Genomic DNA, 7,547 nt, shown 5'->3' on the forward strand with positions numbered 1-7,547 from the left:
ATTGGAGTTGAATTGGGGAACATTTTGACAGCAAGTCTTAAGTTACCCTTAATATTGAAGATGTAGCACAGAGGGAAGGAAACCTCACCTCAACCTGCAAGTATAAGACCAAAGAAGACGTGTAATAGTGGGGAAAGTCTTTTCTCTAACAGGTCCCACTTGACTAAGAGGTCAGGGGAAGAGGAGCGGTGGGAAGAGCAAAGATAGATGTCCCCAAACCCCACCTATGAGAAGTCTTAGGAAGGAGAGAAAATTGGGGACAGCATGGGATCTGACCGGCTTTTTTTCCTAAAGATTTATTTTTATTGGGTCTCCCTGGTGTTGCAAGGGGTTAAGACGCAAGCTATGAAGCTATCCTTAGCCACTGCAGCATGAGTTCGATTCCCGGCCAAGGAGATATCCACACAGTGCAACAGACCTCTCCTTTCTCACCCGCTGCTCCCCACTCTGTCTCTGGGGAATCCTCTCACTGGTCCCCCTTCCCTCACCTCTGACCTGTACCCTACTTCTTGTATGCATAAATAAAAATAAATCTTTAAATTTTTATTTATTTATACATACAAGAACTGTAGGCAGAGGTGTGAGGGGTGAGAAGATTCACCAGAGACAGAGTGGGGAGTTGAACAGGTGGATCTGCTGAAATACATTGCTGAGGGGAACAGCAGGGCAAGATCGAATTCAATCTGCAATGGCAGGCGATAGCTTGATAGTGCTGAGACTTTAACCCCTGCACCACCAGCAAGGCCCATGGTAGGCTTTTTTTTTTTTTTGCATTCTTTTTTTAATTTAAATTTTATTTTTTATATTCCCCATACAATTACAACCCCCTTATTTTGACCCCAAGCCCTCCTTTCCCCGCCCCCCACCCGCCATAGAGTGTCTCTGGTTCATAGTTGTTTGTCGATTTTGATATTTTCTTTCTTATAGTTATTCTTTTTCCTGGTCCCTTATTTAAGTTTTCTAGATTCCTGCTATGAGTGAGACCATCCAGTGTTTTTCTTTTTCTTTCTGGTTTATTTTGCTGGGCATGATCCCTTCCTGCTCCAACCATGTTGCTGCAAATTGCATGAGTTTATCTTTTTTGAATGCTGAGTAATATCTTACACCAGTGAGAATGGCACATATTAAAAAAACTAGCAACAACAAATGTTGGTGAGGTTGTGGAGAAAAAGGAACTCTCCTGCACTGCTGGTGGGAGTGCAAACTGGTCCAACCACTGTGGGAGCTGTGTGGAGATTTCTTGACCTACTAAACATAGAGCTTCCATATGATCCAGCAATTCCACTCCTAGGTATTTACCCAAAGGACACAGAAACATCAATTCCAAAGAGCACCTGCACCCCTATGTTTATAGCAGCACTGTTTACAATAGCTAAGCTTTGGAAACAACCCAAATGCCCAAAAATAGATGACTGGATCAAGAAGATGTGGTAGGCTTTTTTTTTAAAACCAGGGAGGTATGTGCATATCCAAGGACACAGGGTAGGGGCCAGGTAAAAGGCAGGTGTAAGGCATGCAGAAGATTTTAAGGCCCATGAAGGCTCCTCACTGAGGATGCAGAAGGGACTTGGAGAGGTCACCCGGTAAGAAAGGAATGCCTCTTTCCCTGAAAGAGAATAGTGATTGGAAGGTGGGGAGGTGAAGCCATGAACCATGAGGGGAGAAAGTTGTAGTGACAGGTGGGAGAGCAGGGGAGAAGCTGACACCCCTATCTGCTCAGACTAGAACACACAACACAAGGGTTCCCCGCCATCTGGTTTCTGCCCTACTCCTCTGTCTCAGGCACCAAGCACTACTCATCTCCTGATGCCCTTACCCTCTGAGCTCAAAGGTCAGCCCTTGGTACACTCCTTCCTCTGGCCTGGCCTCTGTGCCATTATTCTCCCTGCCTGGAATTGTTGTTTTCTGCTTTATACCTGGCTCATTCCCTGCACATCCTTCAGATACCAATTCAAAGACTTTCCCAAAAGGGCCAGATCTCATTACTCATCCACTAGAGCAAAGGATTGCTCTCCTTGCATGGGCCTGTCTCCGCTGTGATTTTGCATGGTATAGCGTGATTTTTTTGCTGTTTCCCCCCCCTCCCCTGCTGCTCTGAGAACCCCACAGGGTCACATCCTGGTGGGGCCTGCTCACTACGCAGGCCCAGCAGAGTCTGTACAGCATGTACCCCATGGGACATTCCATGGTGAGTAGATGAGTGGGTGGAGATACTTTGGGAAATTTATTATAGTAAGACTCAGAAGAAACTGAAATTGCTTCTGAGGAATCATGATGGTCTCTTTCCTTAAACCTAACTGAATATGATGTGGTCCCCATAAATCAGCAAGAAAGTTGCTTAGTGATCCCATAAAAACTGGTTCCACTACTGAATGTATGCGTAAGTACCTCGTAATTAATATGGGAAATGTGCTTTTAACCCAAGGGAGGGAGGGGTCGTGGTGAAAAGATTTAATGGAGGAGGTGAACTAGCACCTGGAAACTAACTTGTGATCAGAGCTCAAATCTCAGGGAAGCTCAAGATGGAGCAGTAGATAGACATTCAAGCCCAAGTCTAGGCGTAGAAGGAAACAACTTCCAAATTCAGAAAGAGAGAAAATGGCTGGGGCTGGACTGGGTAGTTGGGGCCCATATATTGATAATGTGATTTAAGGCTTACCGCACAGGTACAAAGCCTCCAACCTTTCAGGACTCTCTCCCTTTCCTCCCAAAAGTCTTTCATAGTCTTGAAAAGTGGTCTTCAACCCACACCTTCAGCATCATCAGGACTGTGTTACAATAGCAAATTATGGAGGTACTACCCCTAACCTAGTGGGTGAACAATCTCTGGAGTGCAAACAAGCAGCCTGACTTATCAGGTCCTCCTGGTACTTCTGATGCATGCTCCAGACCGAGAGGGCTTGGACTTGAAGCTGCAATGGCAGTGCTGGAGCAGGAAGAATCTTGGGAATTATCCAGAAACCTTAGGTAGCCAAATATATAAGCTTTTCTCTTCCAGAAGTCCATTGGAACCTAAGAATAACAGGTATCATTATTACTTTTCTAGAAGGAATGAAATTGAAACAAAAATATTAAGCTGTTTGGCTAAGAATTCAGGGCCTGGTATGGCTTCTGTAACATATTATTACAAATTAGGTGACTTGAAACAATAGAAAGTCATTCCCACCCTGTTCTTTAGGCTAGAAATCCAAACTCCAGGTGTCAGCAGTGTTGATTACTTCCAAGGGCTGTGAGGGAGAAACTGTTATCACCTAGCAAACTTTGGCTTGGTTCCTTGAAGTCTAGATGTACCACTCCAATCTCTGCATCTGTCTTCCCATGGTGTTTAAATTTTGCTCTTTTAAGAACAGACTCATATTGGAATAAGGGACCACTCTCTTACATTATGAACTCATCTTAATTTTGCTAATTATATCTGCAACAAACCTTTCTCCTTTTCTGAGATACTGAGATACTGAGTAGTTAGGAGTTCCACAGATCTTTTAGGAGGTTACAATTCAACTCATAGCAGAGCCCCTATTCAGGACTCATGTGGAGAACACTTGACACCAGGAACCCAGGGACACTTAGCAAATTTCCTAATTTAATTCCACTCGCAGGGAAAAAATCATAAACAGGGTAACACAGAGTGTTCTGTGTGTCACACAATGTCTGCCCCAAACAAATGATGTTTACATACATTAACTTGGGATGTTTTTCGGGCCCTGTTCATTCCCATTGCACATCTGGGTCATTTAAGTATAATAAATGGCTATTTTTTTTAGATCAATAACTAATTAAAGACATAGCTTAAAGAAAAGAACATAATATATCCCTTATTCCAACCCACATTACTCTTTTCTCCTTCTGGCTTCAGTCATAGAAAACAACTAACAAACTAACACTGGGTAGTAGGAGAGACCCATGAAACGTTTATAGTCAGAAGGCAATATTCAGGATTATTTTTGTAGTTTTGGGCCAGTTGGGGCTCACTCTGTTTAAGCATTAAACAGTCTAGGCAGAGATGGAGCTGGGGATCCAGTATCCACCAGGCACCCACCCTACAACTCAGCCTCTCGAAGAACTCTGAGCCTGGGGGCACTGAAGCTTCAGCTATTTCTGTTTAAGAATTGTGTTAACCGGGCCACGCTGGTGGTGCAAGGGGTTAAGATGCAACCTATGAAGCTATCCGCAGCCTCTGCAGCACGAGTTTGAGCCCCGACCAGCCAGGGAGCTACCCACATGGCACAGCAGACCTCTCCTTACTTGCCCACTGCTCCCCTCAGCAGTGTGTTTCAGTTAATCTGTCTGTTCTGTTCCCCGCTCTGTCTCTGGTGAATCCTCTCAACCCCCACAGCTCTAGACTGTATCCCAGTTCTTGTATGCATAAATAAATCTTAAAAAAAAAGAACTGTGTTAACCAAAAAGTGATAAAGTTCTCAGACCTAGATTTTGTCATGGAATTCCTTAAATAAATGTTTCCAGATCTACAGTGGGCAATATTTAAAAATCTCTAGTTATTTCCATGACGGCAATTAAAGTGTCTAAGAAGCTGAATGAAAGAAACAGCCCCAAAATAATTACCACTTCTAATTTCTGCCATTTCACTCATTGAACATAAACTCTCATCAAATTTTCAATTACATTCCGGCAGAAGCATTGATACATCTCATGTAATCAAAGAGTTCTCTTTCATTTAGTTTCCTTTTCTCTAATAATTTGCATTATGTAAACAACCAAATATAAACTTGTAAAATTTTCTAAATCTCTATTAATACTTTGAAAATGGTTGCTCTGGTTGGTTATTATAAGGACTCTGAAATATTAGTTTTTCTCAAAATATTTCAGACTGCAAATTTACTCCCCAAATTTTCCTTGTGTCACATAAACTACTTAGGGTGTTAGCTATTTTAAGAACATTTTTCAAAACAAAGCAAAGACCAAATAGGAAAGTATACAAAGAATATGAACACACTACAGTTAGATAAAATTCATGATAGTTATTTTAAGATGAGTATCACAGGAATGATATAAAAATAAGTCTAATTTCACAGAATTTGGAAAGATTTTATTTTAGTGAAGATGTTATGTAACAAGTGTCCTGTATATTTTCACCAAAGTAGAAGTGGTGTAACTAATGAAAAGCAGCTTGGCACTACATATCAACTTGAAAAACATAACTTCATATCCAAAATACCTAAATTAATTAGAAACTGAGGCAACTAGTTGCCAGGGAAATGCAAATCAAACCCACAGCAAAGCTCATACTACATACCCACTAGGATGTAAAATAATTTTAAAAAAATAGAGAATAAGTGTTGGTAGGATATGGAGAAACTGAAACACTTATACTGCTGGAGGGAATATTAAATGGTGCAACCACTTTGGAAAACAGTCTGGAATTTCCTAAAATTGTTAAAAAGAGTTACCATGTGAACCAGCATTTCCACTCCTACTTATATACCCAAGAAAAGTGAAAATATATGTCCACACTAACTTGTACGTGGGTGGTCATACCAGTGGCATTCAAAATAATTAAAAGTGAAAACAATCCAAATGTCAGTTGCTGAAGGATAAGTAAAATGTGGTATATAGTTAGCTATCCATATAATGTAGTATCATTTGAGAATAAAAAAACTGAATACATGCTATAGTGTAAATGAGCCTTGAATATGCTAAATTAAATAATCCTTACAAAATAATTCATATCCTAGGATTCCCTTTAGTGTCTTAAATAGGCAAATCTAAAGAGACAACAGTACATTCACAGTTACCCTTGGCTGAGGGTGAAGGAAGGATTGGAACTGATAGCTAAAGAGAGAATGGTTTCATTTTAATTAATGAAAAAGTTCTAAAATGAATTGTGGTAAAGATGCCCAAATCTGTGACTAAATTACCTTTTTCTTTTGCCTTTTCTTTCTTTTTCTTGATCAGTCCCAAGAGGGGCTTTCCAGTTTGTTAGTTTCTTCAAAGAAGAAATTTTTGGCTTATTGACTTTTCTATATTCTATATTTATTTTCTATCCATTAATTTCCATTCTTGTCTTGATTCTTTCATTCCTCTCACTTTAATTTGAAATTATTTTCTAACTTCTTGAGCTAATGATGAGCTCAATGATTTTCAGACAGCCCTCATTTCACATACAGTTACACGTCTTCCTTAAAGCATAGTTTTAACTGCATCCCATAGATTTTAATGTGCTATGATTGAATTATTTAACACAAAATAATTTCTATCATGAATTCTGTCTTGACTGTGGACTATTTAGAGCTATATTGCTTCATTTCCAAACATATGACACATTTATAAAAATTTCTTTATAAATGAATTTTAGTTTAATTCCATAGTGGACCTAAAATATAGTCTGATTTGAACCTTTAGCATGTTGAGATTTTCTTTAGGTCCCAGCATATAGTCAATTTTTGTAAATATTCTATGTGTGTTTGAAAAAAATATATACATTCTGCCAATGTTTCATGTATGTCAAGTTTGTTTAATTATTTTGTTAAATCTTCTACTTTCTTATTGATTCTATTTTATCAGCAATTGAAAATCATGTTAGATTTCCCACTATGAATGTAAAGTATCTATTTCTTCCTGTAGTCCTATTGAATTTTACTTTACTTTGAGCTTATGTTATTAGCTGCACACAATTTAGCTTTATTATATATTTGTTGTGAGTAAACTCTTTGTTGTATGAATCATTTTCTTTATTTCTAATGTTTTATAATGAAAAATATTTTCTATGATACTGATATAGATAAAAGATGGTTAATATACAGTAATTTCCTTTAGTCTTTCTTTTTGAACTGTAGTCTTACTCTGTACTCTTTATTTTCTCCACCAGCTTTGTTTTCCTCATTTCCAATTTCCGCAACTTGTTTGGATTGACTTTGTGTTTGTTATTCTATTTTTCCCTATTGCTAGCTCCAAAGTTATAAGTGCTTTTACTATTCTTTTTTTTTTAATTAAGATAAAGTTGGATAACATCATTGGATTTGTTTCAGGAGTTACAGGTTTAAACCTCTACAAATGTTTGTTTTCACAGTGACCTCCACCAAAGCTCCAGTAGTCCTCTACCATGCTCCATTCTATCTCCCCCACTTCACTCTGCCAACCTTACCTTCTGGTTGCCTCCATTTTGTTATTGGGTTGGTCTGTCTAATAGTATTTGATTTTCTCCCTCTGATTTATTTTGCTCAGCATAATCCTCTCCAGTCCCATCCTTGTTGTTGCAAATGGCAAGGGTTCATCTTTTTTTTTTTTTCCCATAGATGACTGCTCATTCTGTAGATATATCACATTTTCCTGATCCATTCCTCTGTCCTTGGGCATTTAGGTTGTTTCCATAATTTAGCCATTGAAAATAGGACTGCAGTGAGCACAGGTGTGCAGATATCCCTGTGCTCTTCAAGTAGATACCTAGGAGTGAATTGCCGAGTCATATGGTAAATCTACAATATTTTGAGAAACCTCCTTACTGTCTTCCATGGTTGCCTGTGAGATTAAAGCTTGCATTTTTGATTTATTAGAACATAATGCTAATTAGTACTCTTGCCTTCCTCTTG

This window comes from Talpa europaea, assembly GCF_964194135.1.
Source record: "Talpa europaea genome assembly, chromosome: 7".
Classification (NCBI taxonomy): Eukaryota; Metazoa; Chordata; class Mammalia; order Eulipotyphla; family Talpidae; genus Talpa; species Talpa europaea.